At 42.3% G+C, this 18,047-nt stretch overlaps 1 long non-coding RNA gene across 1 annotated transcript in view; it reads left to right on the top strand.

Annotated features, from left to right (window-relative positions):
• The window catches only part of LOC123611539, a 30,247-nt gene extending 13,760 nt beyond the window's left edge, over window positions 1–16,487 (top strand). The window contains exons 4-6 of the long non-coding RNA XR_006718714.1: window positions 1,759–1,897; window positions 3,109–3,281; window positions 12,840–16,487. This is a non-coding gene — a long non-coding RNA (uncharacterized LOC123611539). The remainder of the gene's footprint in view (window positions 1–1,758; window positions 1,898–3,108; window positions 3,282–12,839) is intronic.
• Window positions 16,488–18,047: the final 1,560 nt, after the last annotated feature.

Below are 18,047 nucleotides of genomic sequence, written 5' to 3'. Positions count from 1 at the left end.
TCAGCCACAAAGCAGCAAAGGAAATGGAATTGTTCTGCACATTCAAATGAGCAGAGTTTTGGGGCACCTGGGTGGTGCAGTCGGTTAAGCGTCCGACTTCAGCCAGGTCACGATCTCGCGGTCCGGGAGTTCGAGCCCCGCGTCGGGCTCTGGGCTGATGGCTCAGAGCCTGGAGCCTGTTTCCGATTCTGTGTCTCCCTCTCTTTCTGCCCCTCCCCCATTCATGCTCTGTCTCTCTCTGTCCCAAAAAAATAAATAAACGTTGAAAAAAAAATTCAAATGAGCAGAGTTTTGAGATGGAGAGTGGATGGAGGCCAGGGAGAGAGGGACCGTGTGAGGAGAGGCAGGAAGCTGGGCCTGAGAGGTCAAAGCCTGTTTTAAAGAGGGCAGTGGTGTATTTTAAGCTGTCTGATGGCTTGTCCTGCAGTGTAGACCCCACCCACCTCTGACTTGTCAGTGGAAGATGCTTTGTTAACAGCATCTGACATGACAAGCGTTTGGGGATGATCAAAGAAAGGGGGCCGTGTCCCATATCTGAGGTAATGCACCACTGGCCACAGTCAGAGGCAAGAGACAAAAGAGGTGCAATTGCATGGGAGCAGGAAATTAGAGTCAGCAGACCGGGAGAGAGGGGAGAGACCCAAGGCCAATGGAAGACATCATCATCAGATGGGTGTCAGAGCCATTACAATGGCTGAGAGTGCAGGACCCTCCAGGTGGCCAGCTTCTGGATTATAAGCTGCCAGAAATATGAGCACTTACGTCCAACTCTCTTTAAAACAATATCCCCACCTGCTAAGGGAGGCTGGAGGGAGGGGTGCGGGAATTGTGTGTGTTTAGTAAGAGAAAGCTCAGTGAGAGGTGGGGGTGGGCAGAGGAAAAGCTGCCTTGTGGTCAACTTGAAAGCAGTGTGGGTTATATCTCGAGGCATGCCCTCTAGGAACTTTCTCTGCAATTTATCAAGAGATTTCCTGTGATCCCACACTGGTTATATTTAAGAGGAGTCTGTGAGTGGCCCTCAGATGATTAGTCCCTATCATCTTTCTTTTGAGGAAGAAGCTACCCTTTAAACTCTGTGATTGACGCACATGGACTCTGGACGTCTGGGGAGTTTAAGGAGGAGATCAATTGCTTTTGAAGAAAAGGTGGCCATCTGGGTAGTGCAGGTGCAAGGTAGCCGGGGCTGCAAGGTGGCAGATGGTTGGGTCCTCTGAAGACAAATTAGGGAAACCAGAAGATGACAGATGGGCAGATGTTGGGCCATTGTGAAAGGAGTTTGCCCAGGTAAAACAGATTTTTTTTTATTTGGGCTGAGCATAAGGATTTCATCACTATTTATTAACTGCCTTTCAAACTTTGCCCACAAACACAATGGGAATCTCTTTGTGGCAGATTAGTTTGAAAAATATCTCCAGCAATAAAAAGAAGAGAAGGCAGAGGCCAGGCAGATCTATCATCCCTTACCTGCAATTCCAAAATGTAAAACAGCTCTGAAAACTTTTAAGTTTTTATTTTTTTTTAAGATTTTATTTTTCAGGGGCGCCTGGGTGGCGCAGTCGGTTAAGCGTCCGACTTCAGCCAGGTCACGATCTCGCGGTCCGTGAGTTCGAGCCCCGCGTCAGGCTCTGGGCTGATGGCTCAGAGCCTGGAGCCTGCTTCCGATTCTGTATCTCCCTCTCTCTCTGACCCTCCCCCGTTCATGGTCTGTCTCTCTCTGTCTCAAAAATAAATAAAAACGTTAAAAAAAAAAAAAAAAAGATTTTATTTTTCAGTAATCTCTACACCCAACATGGGGCTCGAACTCACAACCCTGAGATCAAGAGTCACAGGCTCTACCGACTGAACCAGCCAGGAGCACCTGAAAACTCATTTGGCGGCACTTGGGTGGCTCAGTAGGGTAAGTGTCCAACTTCAGCTCAGGTCATGATCTGGTGGTTCACAGGTTCAGGCCCCACATCGGGCTCTGTGCTGACACCTCGGAGCCTGGAGCCTGCTTCAGATTCTGTGTCTCCCCCTCTCTCTGCTCCTCCCCCACTCATACTCCCTCTGTCTCTCAAAAATAAAACATTACAAAAAATTTAAAAACTCATTTGGCAGCACAACCTGACCTGAGTTGATCTGAAGCTTTTTGTCATCTTTATCCCATGTAGTGGAACATTTGGTACAGAAATATTGATGCATTTGACTATTGAGTGCTGCCCCCAGACTCCACTGGGGTTTTACATAACAGATAATATGCGCTAGATTATCTATCTAAAGTCCAAAGAGTTTTGGATTCTGAAATACATCGGGCCCCCAGGGTTTGTGGGTGGGTCCCACCCACCTCCAGGGACAACTGAGAATGAATGCTCTTGAAAGGCTGCCTGGTGGCAGGTCTCTGGGCAGTCTAGGCTTAAGAGACCAGAGATGCTCCAAGGGAAAGCTGCAGCTTTTTGTGTGGGTACACCTGGCAGGGAGGGAGCATGATGGTATACCTAGGTGGGGGGAGGGGGCAGGGGAACACTTGTTGAGGGAGAGTGGGGGTATACCTGGGGAGAGAGAGAGAGTGGGGATGCACCTGGGAGGGAGGGAACAGGGTACACCCGGGGAGGAGGGATCAGAGAGTATAAGTCCAGGCTGGTGCCACTGGACTTAGGATGTAAAATTAACAAAGAGGGAGAGAAGCCCTTAGGAAAGCCATTCTTTTGAATTAAATGATATGTTGAAATAGAGCTAATAAGGAAAGCTATTTTTTTTTTTTTTAATTTTTTTTTTTTTCAACGTTTATTTATTTTTGGGACAGAGAGAGACAGAGCATGAACGGGGGAGGGGCAGAGAGAGAGGGAGACACAGAATCGGAAACAGGCTCCAGGCTCTGAGCCGGCAGCCCAGAGCCTGACGCGGGGCTCGAACTCATGGACCGCGAGATCGTGACCTGGCTGAAGTCGGACGCTTAACCGACTGCGCCACCCAGGCGCCCCAGGAAAGCTATTTTTGATGGCAATTTTTTTAAAGGACCCATTCAAGTAGGCCCACCTGGAAAACCACTCCCCCTCTTTTCAAAACACATTTCAGAAACCTGGAGTGTGACTTTGCTGTCACTTGACTCACTTTTCTTGTCTCCATCAGGTGAGTCCCAATCCCATAGCCCCTGCAGTGTCCTTGCAGGGGGCCGGAGCTGGAGGATCGACATACATAGATTCATAGTCCCCATTCTCACGGAGGCGCTCCTGAGTTTCCCAGACAGCCGCAGCAGCCGCACAGCCTCGGAAGTATTGGTGTCACCCAGGACGCAGCACCAGGTAAGGAAAGGGGTGGCTGCAAAGGAGGGGCCTTTGCAGTCAGAGGCCTCCGTTGGCTCAGACCCTCGGAGCAGCCTGATGAGCAAGGCTGCATAAGTAAATGAAGAAACACACCCACAGAGTTCTCATAATAAAGGAAGAAACATTTCTGGGGAAATTTTTAAAGACAGAGTTTAATTCGAAAAGAAATATCTTGTGTGTGGCTTAGGTAAAGAATCCTAAGTGACTTGCATCTTTAAAAAATGGTTTTTAAGTTTATTTATTTATTTTGAGAGAGAGAGAGAGAGAGAGAGCATCTGTACTCGAGAGCATGCACATGGGGAAGGGGCAGAGAGAGAGGGAGAGAGAGAATCCCATGCTGACAGTGCGAAGTCCTCCCCAGGGCTTAATCCCATGCATGAACTGAACCATTAGATTGTGACCTGAGCCAAAACCGAGGGTCTGACGCTTAACTGACTGAGCCACCCAAATGCCCCAACTTGCATCTTTAATAATGGTTTTGTCATGGCCACAGAGGATTTGTAGTAAGTTTTTTGTTGATGTCACCAGCAATAGAAGACCTTAATGAGGCTCCAGATAGTGATTCTGTGGGGGTGGGGCACTGTGAACATTCATTTGCAATACTTCCAATAACAAAGAATGCCAAAAGCAGGCCACGCTAGGGTCTCCCACATAGGGCAGTGCTTGTTAGGTAGGAGAGGCTGAGGATCTGGGTCGGGGGCTGGAGTCCTCTTCACAGATATGAAGAACTTCCCAAAGGAGAAGGAATCAAGGAGCCGGGAGGAATGGGCGGAGTCCCCACCTTCTCTCTGACTCCATTAAAGAAAGAATGGCACCTGATGATGGAATGGGCTGTGCTAGGGAGTAGTGAGCTCCTCGTCACTGAAGGTGCTTATGCAGAGGCTGGCTACTCCTTGACAGGCATGCTGCAGAGGGGGTTCACGCATCATAAGGGGGATCAAAATAGACAAGTTATTCCCATCAGAAAAGACAGGAGAGAGAGGGTTTCCAAATCCCGGGGTGGAGGGGGTAGCAAATGACTGTTGTCTTTTGGAGCCGCTGATCTACCCTCCTCCCCCAAATCTCAGATGAGTGCAGCTGAAGCCAGTGGGCAAGCATGTCCCTCCAGCTGTTGGGGAGGACAGGTTGAGGACCTGATGCTCTCACCTGGGGTACTGGGAGCAACAACAAATATTTGGATGGTTGTAATGGACTACAGAAATACTGGGCCAGAGCTTCCTGGGAGGATTTCAGCCCAGAAGGGCAAGCTGAGCTCAAGTTTGCAAAAAAGCAGACCTTCCAAGATGGCTGTTCTTCTCTGTGCAAGCAGAACCCCAAACCCCCTGAAACCACCTCACGTGGTTATGGGGAAGCTTCTGGTTTGTAGGTGATAGAACACAAAAGACTGTGGGGTGAGCAAGTATTTAAAACCAGGAGATTGGGTGCCTAGGTGGCTCAGTTGGTAAGCAGCCGGCTCTTGATTTCGGCTCAAGTCATGATCTCACTGACAACACAGAGCCTGCTTGGGATCCTCTCTCTCCCTTTCTCTCTGCCCTTCCCTCGCTCATGTGTGCTCTATCAAAAATAAATAAACATTTGAAAAAAATAAATAAAATCAGGAGAAATGTGGAACTATCTAATTTATGTCTATCTCTCCTTGCCTGTCTCCATGCTCAGCACTAACCAACAGAACTTTCTGCAATGATGGAAATGTTCTTTGTTGTCCAATAAGATAGCCATGAGCCACAGGTGGCTATTAAACACTTGCAACATGGCTAGTGTGAACGAGGAACTGAATTCTTTCTTTTATTTAATTTTTAGTGATGTAATCTAAATAGCCACATGTAGCTAAAGTCCACTGTATTGTATAGAACGACAGTGGACTATTCTTTGAGAGCTGAAATTGAATTTTTAAAAAATATTTGTATCTTCAGCCCCTTTTAGAATGCCCATAAGTAGATATTCAATAAATAAACAGTGAATGAAGATGAAGAAGTTCTGGAGTTTCTAGAGAGGGAATGGTTGAAATCCAAAGTCGAAAGGGCCATTTTTAGTAGATTAATGGAGACAGAAAAGCACAGAGAATTGTCTGGATCATCTGCAGTTCTGTTCTTCTCAATGGCCTTGGGAATTTCTGCCATTTTTACCCCAGTTCAAACCATTTTGATGAATGCATACAAATGTGTAACCACCACCAAAATCGAGCTGTAGAACATTTTCATCACCACAAAAAGCCCCCTTGTACCTGGCGCTGGTTTTGTGGGTGTACAGCCTTGCTCTCACATGGGGGTTTGTGCTTGGTGGGGCCCCACGCTTGCTTTATTGCTCTGCTGCTACTGCCTTGAAATTCTTAATTTTTGAATGAGGGGCACCCTGTTTTCATTTTGCAGTGGGCCCTGAAAATTCTGTAGCCTGTCCAGCTAGTACTTCTTTCAACCATCCTGACCCCAGGCAGCCATGGATCTGCTTAGTTGCTGTAGGTTAAATATATCCTTTTTAGAGTTTCATATAAAATGGACTCGTAAGTATGTGCTTCTTCGAGTCTGTTCTTTTAGTTAGAACAATGCTCTTGAGATTCAGTGTGTGTGTGTGTGTGTGTGTGTGTGTGTGTGTGTGTGGTTTGCAGTAGTTTGTCCCTTTTTTATTGTTGAGTAGTATTCTAGTGTGTATATACCACATAAGTTTATCCACTCATTTGTTGATGGACATTTAGGTTGTTTACAGTAATTGTCTCTTATGAACAGAGGTGTTATAAACTTGTGTGCACAAGTATTTGTGTGGACATAGATTTTCATTTCTCTTGGGTGAATACCTGAGGATGGGACTTCCGAATCATAGGATAAGTGTATGACTAACTTTCAGAAACTCTCAAATTGTTTTCCAGAGTGTTTGTACCACTGAACATTCCTACCAGCAATGTATGAGTTCCAGACACTCTGTGTTTCTTTTAGCACCTTGTATTGTCCATTTCTTAATTTGAGCCACTCTAATTGGTAGGTTGTAGGTCTTATTATGGTTTTACTCTGCATTTCCCTGGTATAATGATGTTGAACATTATTTCATGTGTTTTTAACCATTTATATATCTTCTTTTGTGGTTTCTGTCCAAGCTTTTGCCCATATTTGTTTGTTTTTTTACTGCAGAGTTTTAAAATATATTCTGGATATAGGCATTTTGTCAGATGCACGTGTATGTGTGTGTGTGTATTAATCAGATATATTTTCTCCTATTCTGTGGATTGCCTTGTTATTTTAATAGTGTCTTTTATTTTTTTATTATTTTAAAGTATGTATGTATATATGTATGTATGTGTTTATTTATTTAGAGACAGTGGGAGAATCCCAGGCAGGCTCTGCGCAGAGCCTGATGTGGGACTCAAACCCACGAACCGTGAGGTTATGACCTGAGCTGAAACCATGAGTCAGGTGCTTAATCGACTGAGTCCCCCATTGCCCCCTTAATAGTGTCTTTTAAAAATAGAAGTATTTTTAACTTTGATGAAGTCTAATTTAATATCTTTATCTTTCATGGTTTGTGCTTTTGGTATCCTGAGAAATTTTGCGTACCCCAAGATTATAAAAATTTGCTATTAAGTTTTCTTTTAGAAGTTTTATTCTTTACCTTTAGGTCTATGATACTTTTTGAGTCAATTTTTTGTGTATTGTATGAGATAAGAGTAAAGGTTCTTTGCTCTTCCACCTTCTCTCTATTTCTCTCTCTCTTTCCTTACCATACCTGGTTGTTCTAGCACCATTCTTCCAAAATTCCCTTGCACCATTGAATCGCCTTTTCACTTCTGTCAAAAAACAATGGCCACATATGTGTGGATCCATTTCTGGATTCTCTGTTTGGAACACACTGATTTATGTGTTCAATCCTGATGCTAATACCACCTTGTCTTGATAATTATAATATTTAGTAAGTCTTGAAATCAGGTAGGGTAAATACCCCATATTTGTTGTTTATAAAAATTGTAACAATTTTAGGCCCTTAGCAGTCCCATATAAATTATAGAGTCTCACACTGACTATAGATCAATCTGGGGAGAATGGATTTCTTAACAGTACTGAGTCTTCCAATTCATATGCTCCCTCTCCATTTATTTGGATCTTCCTCCATTTTTGTCAGTAATGTTTTGTAATTCTCAGTGCATGAGTCTTGCATATTTTTGTGGTTAAATTTATTTCTAAATATATAACACTTTTTTGATGGTATTGTAAATGGTATTATAAAATTTCTTTTCTAATTGTTCATTGCTGCTATATAGAAATAATAGAAATATTTGATTTTTGCATACTGACTTTGTATTGTGTGATCTAGAACTTATTTCTATTAGCATCTTTGTAGATTCACTGGGATTTTCTACACACACAATCCTGTTATTGGAGTATAAATACAGTTTTACTTCTAAAATTTTTTGTTAATTTTGTATTGTGGCAAACTATACATAACATAAAATTTACCATTTTAATCATTATTGCGCATACAGTTTTGTGGGATTAAGTGCATTCACATTGTTGTACAACCATCACCACCCATCATCTCCAGAACTTTTTAATCTTGCTCAACTGAAACTCTATACACATTAAGCAATATAGTTTTACTTCTTACTTTCCAATCTGTATGCCTTTTATTTCTTTTGTCACTGGCTAGGATGTCCTGTACAATGCTGGACAGAAGTGGTGAGAGCTCACAAAAATGTGAGCTTGTCTCTGATCTTAGGTAGAAAGCGGTCCTTCTTTATACTGCAGGTTTTTCATAGATGCCAGTTGAGGCATTCCTCTCTGTTCCTAGTTGGTTGAGTGCTTTCACCACAAATAGGTGTGGAATTCCATCAGATGTTTTTGTTTGTTCTTTTTGTCCATTTGTTTTTCATTTCCTGAGATGATCATGTAGTTTTTCTCTTTTATGCCATTAATGTGGTGAATTGTATTGGTTGGTTTTCAAGTGTCAGCTTTCCATTCTTGAGAGAAACCCTACTTGTTCATAATTCATTATCCATTTTAAATATTGCTGAACTCTCTTTGCTAACATTTTGTTAGATTTTTGCGTCTGTACTTTTCTTTTCTTATAATAGCTTTGCCTGGTTTGGGTAACAAGGTAACACTGCCCTCATAAAGCAAGTTGGGAACTGTTCCTTTTTCTCTTTTATGAAAGAATTTATGTAGTACTAGTATTATTTCTTTCTGAGATGTTCAAAAGAATTAGTGATGCCATTGAGGTGTTTTCTTTATGGGAAGAAGTTTTTTTTTACAAATTCAATCTCTTTAGTAAGCATATGGCTAGTCAGATGTTTTATTTCTTCTTTTTCAGTTTTGGTAAATTGTATTTTTCAAATAATTTGTCTATTTCATTGACGTTCTCAAATTTACTACCATTGGGTTGTTCATGATATTCCCTTTTATCTTTTAATATCTGTAACATCTGTAGTGATGTGCCCTGTTTCACTCCTGATAGTGGCCATTTGTGTCTTTTGTCTTTTCTTCTTGATCAATCTAGCTAACAATTCATTAATTTTATCGATCTTTTAAAAAAACTAGAGGTTTTAAAAAATTATGTTCTTATTGTTAGTCCATTTTTACTTAATTTTATTCTTTGTGCTTTAGGTTTAATTTTATCTTCATTTTTTAGCTTTTTAAAGGGAAGCTTCGATAATTGATTTTAAACTTTTCTTATTTTCTAATGTAAGTATATAAAACTCCTAATTGTTCTCTAAGTACTGCTCTAGCTGCATTGCACAAATTTTGATATGTTTTCATCCACTTCAAAATATCCTTATGATTCCTTCTTTGACCCATAGATTACTAAGAAATTTTATTTTTAATTTCCAAATATTTGGGGATTTTTTTTTTTTTGGTGTCGATGTCTAATTTAATTTTGAGTGGGCAGAGCACATATAATTCAATATTTGTATATGTTGATACTTGTTTATGGCCCAGAATATGGTCTATCTTGGTGAATGTGCCCTGTGCATTGGAAAAGAGTATGTGTTCTGTTGTTTTAGGTGGAGTGTTCCATAAATGTTAATGAGATCATGTTGGTTGATTATTGTTCAAATCTCCTATATATTAGCTGGCTTTCTGTCTACTTGCTGTATAAATTAATGAGATGAGTGTTGGGATATACAGCTATAATTGTGGATGAAGTCTATTTCTCTTTCCAGTTCTGTTGTTTCATGTTTCATGCATTTTGAAATTTTGTTGTTAGGTATACAAATGTCTAGGATTGTTATGTCCTCTTTGTGAATTGACTCTTTTGTCATTATGAAATGTTCATATTTATCTTTGGTAATATTTTTGTAACTACAGTCTACTTCATCTAGTGTAGAACTGTGTTAGCCTTTTAATTAGTGTTTGCATGGTGTGTGCTTTTCTATAAAAGACCTTTTCACTTTCACCTTTTCTGTGTCTTTATCATTAAAGTGGGTTTCTTAAAAATAGCATATAGTTGAGTTTTTTTTTTAATTGAATTGATACTTTGTTTTATCTCCACTTTAGTTCTTAGCTATATGTCTGTCTTATTTTTTAATGGTTACAATAGGATTTAGAATGTATATATATACATTTCAATAATATATATCATTTCAGGTACAATACAGAACTTTATGACAACATACCTGAAGCCTCTAATCCTTTGTTCTATTGTTATCATACAGCTTCTGTTATAAATCCCCTAATATATTGTTACTATTTTTTTCTTTCAACAGTTAACTTTTGAATAAATTTCTTAAAGGAAAAAATCCTTACATATGTATTCATTTATTTACTATTTCAGGTACATTTCATTCCCTTACGTAGGCACAAGATTCCGCAGAGACTTTTTCCTTTAGCCTGAAAAAGTTCTATTTATATTTCTAAAAATTTCCCATTTGTATGTTTAAGAAATATTATTTTGTACAATAGGTCTGTTTATAATAAATTATTCCAGCTTTTGTTGTCTGAAAACATCTTTACTACACTTTCAGTTTTGAAGCATATTTTCACTTCTTACAGAATTCTAGATTAATTTGTTTTTCCTTTCAGCATTTTAAAGATGCCACTCCATTGTCTTCTTGGTTGCATTTTTTTCCTGATGATAAATCTATGATAATTCTCATTTTGTTTCCTTTATGTTGTATGTCTCTTTTTTTTTTTTTTCCTCTATCTGCCTTTAAGTTTTTCTCCTTATCTTTGGTTTCAGCTATATGCCCTCATGTAGTTGTTGTTTTTTTTTTTTAATTTTTTTTCTAATGTTTATTTATTTTTGAGACAGAGACAGAGCATGAACGGGGGAGGGTCAGAGAGAGAGGGAGACACAGAATCCGAAGCAGGCTCCAGGCTCTGAGCTGTCAGCACAGAGCCAGACGCGGGGCTTGAACTCACGGACCGCGAGATCATGACCTGAGCCGAAGTCGGACGCTTAACAGACTGAGCCACCCAGGCGCCCCTGCCCTCATGTAGTTTTATTTGTGTACACCCTTCTTGGGATTAGTTGAGTTTCTAATTAGATATGTGGTTTGAAAATGTTATCAAATTCAGAAACTTTTCAGATATTACTTCTGCAAATAATTTTCTGCTCCCCTTATGCATATGTTCAATTACTTGACATGTGTCCGTGGTTCACTCATGGTGTCCATGGTTCCAGGTTGTATTCATTTTTTTTTCTCTATGTGTCAACTTAGAGAATTTCTTTTGTTATATCTTCAAATTCATTTGCCTTTTCTTCTGTGGTGTTTATTCTCCTGGTAATTCCATCCACTAAACTTTTCATTTCAGATATTGTGTATTTTTTTATCCCTAGAGTTTCTGTTTTCTTTTATATATTCTGTTTTTTTCTCTGTATTTCTATTTATATTAATGTATTTATAATACTGTTTTAAGACACCTGTTTGCTTATTTCAAAATCTTTGTCATTTCTGGGTATGTTTCTATTGACTGATTTTTTTTCCTAGTTATGGATCATGTTTGCCTGCATCTTTGTATGTCTAGAAATTTTTTATTGGGTTCTAGGCATTGTGACAGTTACTTTTTTGAGGGGATGATTTTTGTTTTTCTCTTTAAAGAATATTGTACTTTGTTTTGGCATACACTTAAGGAATTTAAGCTCAATTTTTTGAAGGCTTGCTTTTAAGCTTTGTTAAAGCAGATCTAGAGTAGCTTTCACTTTGGGTATATTTTAGTGCTTCTACTAAGATGTAACACTTCTAGGTTACTGAGTGCTCCAGGTCTCCAATGAGATACTTCCTCTCTGGTTGGAGCTCTGCTATCTCACAGCTGTGTGTAAGCTTTAGAGGTTGTTCTGCACAGATTCCCAGTGCTTCTTTGCATAGCCTCTTGGAGTTTTACCCTGAGCATCCACAGAAGTTTTCAACAATAGACTCAATGAGACCTCTGTGTGGATTTCTGGAATTCTTTCTCTGCATAGTTCTTTCCTCTCCAGTACTCTGCCCCATGGATTCCAGCTGCTTCTGCCTCTCTGAACTCTGATCTTGGCTTAACTTGGCAAACTTGTAATGCTATGCTTGTGTTTTTTCTTTTGCACCACTGTCTGGAAAAGTGGCTCCTGGCAGAAAGCCAGGGCAATTGTAAGCCCTGATCATAGTCCTGTTTTGCTTGTTGTCCAGTATTTGGAAACAGCTGTTTCATATATTTTGTCCAATTTTCTCATGTTTTATGGTGGGAAGACAAGTCTGGTACTGGTTACTTTATCATGACTAGAAGGGAAAGATTTTTTTTTTAAAGATTACATTCTCAGCAGTGATGACTCTAAATATTTTTCATAGAGTCACATACCAAGGGACTTTGGGAACTGGAAAGAACTTCATAGAATCTGAGGTGTAGAGATCTAACAGTGGTAGCAGAAGTGGAAACAAGACCCAGGAAAAGGATCTCAGCAGAAAATCTGACAGTTCAGGCTAGAACAATTATAAGTTCTGGTGTGTGGGCTAAGAATAGGATGGGAAAATAACTTAAGCATTTTCTTTTTTTTATCTTTATTTATTTTTGAGAGACAGAGACAGAGTGCGAGCAGAGGAGCAGAGTGTGAGAGAGAGGGAGACACAGAATCTGAAGCAGGCTATAGGCCCCGAGCTGTCAGCATAGAGCCTGACACGGGGCTCGAACTCCCAAACCATGACATCATGACCTGAGCCGAAGTCAGACGCTCAACTGACTGAGCCACCAGGCGCCCCTAAGCATTTTCGATTTAAACATTATTTGCTTCTTTTTGAAGCAGGGAACCCAATATGAGATGGACCAGGGCCTTTTCTTCTAAGAACTGGAACTTAACCTTGGCTACCTGTTAGAATATCAAGAGAGCTTTTACAAATGCTGACGCTTAGGCTGTACTGAAAAAATAAGTCAGTCTCTGGAGTGGGCCCAGACATCTGTATTTTTTAAAACTCCTTAGGTAATGGCAGTGTGTTGCCAAGGATGAAAATCACTGCTCCAAGGTTCTGCACAGCCAGCCTGGGGGCTGCAGATCTTTTTTCCTTGGGAAGTTGTATCAAGTGCTCTCACTGTATCACTGTATCGGATGTGTATCTCACCTACTCATCACCACCTTCCTTTATTTTCCCAGGCATCTTCTCACCTTGCCCTTGTTCTACTCAGAATCTCTGGCAACTGTTCAAGGTCTTCTGCTTGTACTTCCTGACGACAATCCTCCTTTGGGGTGATGAAAGAGGTCTGGGAAGTCCCTTCCTATTTACCGAGGAAGCATGGTCTTGTCTCCTGGAAACAGAATCCATAGCCTTTCTGTGATGGAAAGTGCCATAGGTCAGAGGTCCCACCGTGCCACCTACTCTCAGAGTGACAGGGGTCAGTTGCTTCTTTTGTATGCGCCCAATTTCCCCACCTGTAAAATTAAGGGACCGAGATGCATAGTCCTCTGTCTCTGATAGTCTGGACAAGTGAAGGCAGCCTTGTGTTCCTTTGGGAAGGCTCCAAAACTAAGCTCTAGACTTCTCCTCAAAGATGTGTAATGTCTGGTTGGTGTTGCCTCTAACTCCCCCCCCCCCCCGAGTGTGCCCAACTATGAGGAACAAGTTGGAAATGGAGAACTTTGGTGCTGAGAAGATGTCAGGTAGATTGTTTGATGTATAACAAAGTATGCAGTGGAATTAGACATTAGCAGGGCTTTTTCTTTTCCTTTAAAGCTGATAAAAATGACTACTTTGAAAGGGCCATGTTATGGGCAGACTAAATGTATATTTTGAAAGAGACCACTCAGTACTTCCACTGGTCATACGGGAAGAGAAAGACCTTCTCTCTCTGGGCTGAGGGTGTTGTGTGTCATGGAGATTCCTGGGGATTGGGTCAGGTGAGGGTGGACAGCCAGATGAAGGATGCCCCAAGAGGACCCTATCTTTGGAAGATACCTGGGAACCAGGAGAAACGAGCATTACAAGGGATTCTGCAGAAAGGCTGAGCCTGGGAATTCTCTGAGGAGATGTGTGGAGCAGCAGTGGAGGAGAGATTCCTGCTTGTGGAAAAAGGGGCCAATGGGAGAGCCAGGTCTTCGGGCAGGGGACCCCACAGCAATGCTCTGGCAGGGCTCAGCCCAGCCACCAGCAGAGAGATGCCCTCACAAAGACATTGGGCAGAAGCAGCAGCACTGCTGTGGCCGAAGACGAGTGAGGAGCCTGTCTGGAAGCTTGTCTGAAGCCTGGCTCCAGAGCCCATGAAGGATGGCACTTGGGAACACCCTACAAACATCAGGGAGCAGACCTTCAGAGAGAGACCGGATTCCCTGCATTGAGAGGGCAAGGGCTGGGGTAGAACAGGAAGTGGTCCTTCCTTTACAACTAGAGGGCTGGCAAGACTGGAGTCGTGAGAGCTGCTCCTCATAGCATTTACTCTGCAGCACACAGAGATACTGCGCAGAACAGGGCAAAGAGCCGATTACAAGAGCAAAATGTATGGGATCATTACTTCTGGTATATTTACGGAACTGCTGCTGTGGTTATCATCATTGCTAATGATCCATCATGGGAATGTTTTCATGACCTGTGGCCCAATTTACATGGATCCTTTTGTTGACTTCTGCTTCATAACTAGGATACCATTGTCCAGGCCTGTCTTTCACATTTGTTGGGCCCAGGCCAACAGTGCAAATGGAGGCCGACATACTTAAATATTATAAATTCAGCTAACAGCAGTGTGAATTATTTAATATTGCAAAATGCTCCTTAGCCACCATACATATGCAACTGGTATGAATGCAGCACTAATTAGTGACAGCACCTGGAACACACGTGGGATCACAAAGAGAAGCAAAAAGTGGATGCTCAGCACTAGTGGGAAATTATATTCTGTTGTGCAAGAATCTATTGTATTCATGCTCTCTGAGAGCAAGGATTGGGTAAATCCAGTGTGTTTATCTCAGCAGACTGCCCACCTCCCAAGCTGCCTGCCTTTAGCCATCAGCAATCACCTTTGTTTTGAGACTACAGAACAAAGGGTTTGGAATTGTTTGCGGGGGCAGGGGACTCTCAGTGGTGCTCATCAAGAGGGTAGATGTTTACTTAAGTTTTGTGCTTGTAATGTGTAGGGTGCTCAAAAGCATGGAGTCACTTTGTTGGGTCAGCATTATTTTATTTCATTTTATTTCAGTTTTGACTTTAGATACAGAAATTTTAGTTCAGCATACTCCTCAGTTCATGGTACAACGCAAACTTTGGTGAGTCCAAGGGCCTCTTAATACTGAATGTGAAATTCAGAGTTAGTTTTTCAGAGAACTATCAAATTAGACTAAATGCACTGCTAAGATGATGGTTTGCCTCTATTTAGAGAAATTCGACCTAAAATTAAGACAGATTCAGTTTAACTCTTACATTTTTTTTTGTCGAAACAGGTTTCAGGTTTTCTCTTTAATATCAGATAATAAGTGATTGAGGATCAGAAGGATCAATACCACTGGATGTAGATAAGTGTGTATAGAGGCAGGTGTCTAGGTCCCCATGAGGAAAATACAGGGAACTAAGGAAAAGGTGCCAGACTTGTAGGCTGGGCTGCCTGTGTGTGCGGAGCATGTGGCACAGCTCATCCTTCATCTCCATCACTGGCTTGACCCTTGTGGCTATCCTGGCAGTCAGCCACTTCTGGTCTCCCTGGCCAGCACGCATGGGCCTTCCAATCCCTGTGTTTCCTGCCCCCAGCTGTTCATTCAGCCATTGTAGCTAGGCACCATTCGAGCCTTGACAGGGTTTCTGGTATCCCCTCAAGCCCCAGGGGCCTGCATGCCCTGTGTGCCCACCTCCCCAATCTTATCCCTACTGTCTTTCCTGGAGGCCAAGGCCCTGCTTGTGGAAGTTCTCCCTTGGCTGTTGACTGCAGCAGTGGAGAATGTCCCTACGAGTGAGAGCACTACCACAAGCTGGCCTTGGGTGGCAGCCATGGGAGTGTGCAGCTCACCTTCCCTTCAGGAGGGAGCCAGTCGATAGGAGCTTCCAGCTGTAGCGCCCTCTGGATCTGTGTCTGTGTTTGAACCATGGCCATACTTTCCCAGGCAGCAACAACCAATGACTATGTCCAGTGGAGGCACTAGGACCTGACAATATCTGTCCAGTGCAGGACTCCTCTAATGACCAATCTGTGTTCTAGAGCTCCCAATTAGGCTGGCCAAGATTATCCTGGGGCTGTACAGCTCTGAGGCTCTTCCTATTTAATTTTCCTTCCACTCATCTCCTTTCACAGTGATCAGAAATGCACTGTGGTCTGAAGGCTCTCGCTGCCAACTCCTGTTCATTCCTGCCTGTTCTCCTTCACAGTCATCTCCCCAAGTGAATCTCTTGCACTGCCAACTCCATCTCAACATCTGCTTCCTGGAGAATCTGAAGAGACATAACTTGTGAGAAAGTCTGTGTTAGAGAAACCATATGTGGCTTTTCAGCTGTTGGCAGAGAAGGAGAAAATTGCTTTAAGGGAAGGGTGAGCCAACAGTGGCCTTCCCAGAACCACTTGTCTATAAGAACATGGCTTGAACAGAAAATAAAATGGAGAAAATGTGGGGGCCCCTTGATTTCTGTGCTTTCCTGGGTGTAGCCTCTTTTCTGTACAAAGTATAGGAAGTTTGGGATCCAGGTCTCGTACTCATCTCCTTCCTTTGCCATCATCCTCTTCCTCTCCATCCTCCCCACCACCTGCAAGGGCTTTCAAAAGGTGGGGTGCAACAGGGAAGAAACTGGCACCGAAGTCCTCTTTTCATTTGGCCAACCTTCCTACATATAAATTTTTTTTTTTTTAATTTTTTTTTCAACGTTTATTTATTTTTGGGACAGAGAGAGACAGAGCATGAACGGGGGAGGGGCAGAGAGAGAGGGAGACACAGAATCGGAAACAGGCTCCAGGCTCTGAGCCATCAGCCCAGAGCCGGACGCGGGGCTCGAACTCACGGACCGCGAGATCGTGACCTGGCTGAAGTCAGACGCTTAACTGACTGCGCCACCCAGGCGCCCCCCTACATATAAATTTATATGTGTTGTTAATTTCTTGTGCAAATATCTCTTAATTTTCTGGCTTCCTCTTTAGAATGTAAGCCCTATAAGCAAAGGGACCCTGTCTATCCCATTTTCAGCATTGATTCCCTAGAACCAAAAAAATAGTGTCTGAAACATAACAGCTACTCAGTGATATTGGTTGATGAATAAATGAGTGAGTGAATGGAGGGTGGACCATATTTTTGTGCTTGCAGCAGCTAAAAAAGCAAACCAAGAAATTAAATGTGTCCCAATAGTTTAGTATGCTAGCCAAAAATTAGATCTCCCATGGCCACCTTTCTAATGCATATGGTCCCTGGGGTGTATCTATTCACGCCCTTACTCCATCACTGAGCAATCTCTCTCTCCCAAATAGTGGCCCCACTGCTGGAGATGCCATTCTTGTATTCAAGATGCTTTAAAAAAATTCCTTGTAAGAAGCCTGTTCCCCAACCCCCTGTACTCAGACTTCCCCAGAATGCTAAAGCCAGTTCTGTATGTGTTGGCCAACATGTTTAGGGTGCCCTGCAATTGCTCCCAACTCAGGAAAGCATGTTAGATGACATTCCAGAGGGTGCTCCTCCCATCTTCTTTCATTTAAATAATTACAAGTCTCTTCTCATGAAAGAAGTTCCCCATGGGGCAAAGTCCTTTGGAAGGTGATCCAAGCCTGGCTTTGCTGATGTGCACTCAGACTTTAAAAACCATCCTCTATCAATTATCTCAGGCACCGGAGATGCCAATAAGTAATTATTTGTCTAAACCAAGAGGAAAAACAATAGACACACTCAAGAGTTGAGTTTCTTTTTTTTTTTTTTTTTTTTTAATTTTTTTTTTTTTTTCAACGTTTATTTATTTTTGGGACAGAGAGAGACAGAGCATGAACGGGGGAGGGGCAGAGAGAGGGAGACACAGAATCGGAAACAGGCTCCAGGCTCTGAGCCATCAGTCCAGAGCCCGACGCGGGGCTCGAACTCACGGGCCGCGAGATCGTGACCTGGCTGAAGTCGGACGCCTAACCGACTGCGCCACCCAGGCGCCCCAAGAGTTGAGTTTCACTCAAGACTCACTGGGCTTTCAGAGTGGAGGAGGGAAGGCTCTGTGTATGCTTATCTTCATCAAGGACCAAAGGAGACAATGGGTTGAAAGGGCAGTGAGTCCCAATGGCTGCTGAGCAGTAGCTCCTTTTTTATTTTTATTATTATTTTTTAATGTTTATTTACTTTTGAGAGAGAGAGAGAGAGGGAGACAGAATCAGAAGCTGGCTCCAGGCCCTGAGCTGTCAGCACGGAGCCCATCGTGGGGCTTGA

The sequence above is a fragment of the Leopardus geoffroyi genome, chromosome C2, assembly GCF_018350155.1.
Source record: "Leopardus geoffroyi isolate Oge1 chromosome C2, O.geoffroyi_Oge1_pat1.0, whole genome shotgun sequence".
Taxonomy (NCBI): domain Eukaryota; kingdom Metazoa; phylum Chordata; class Mammalia; order Carnivora; family Felidae; genus Leopardus; species Leopardus geoffroyi.
This window is presented reverse-complemented; position numbering and strand designations above follow the sequence as displayed.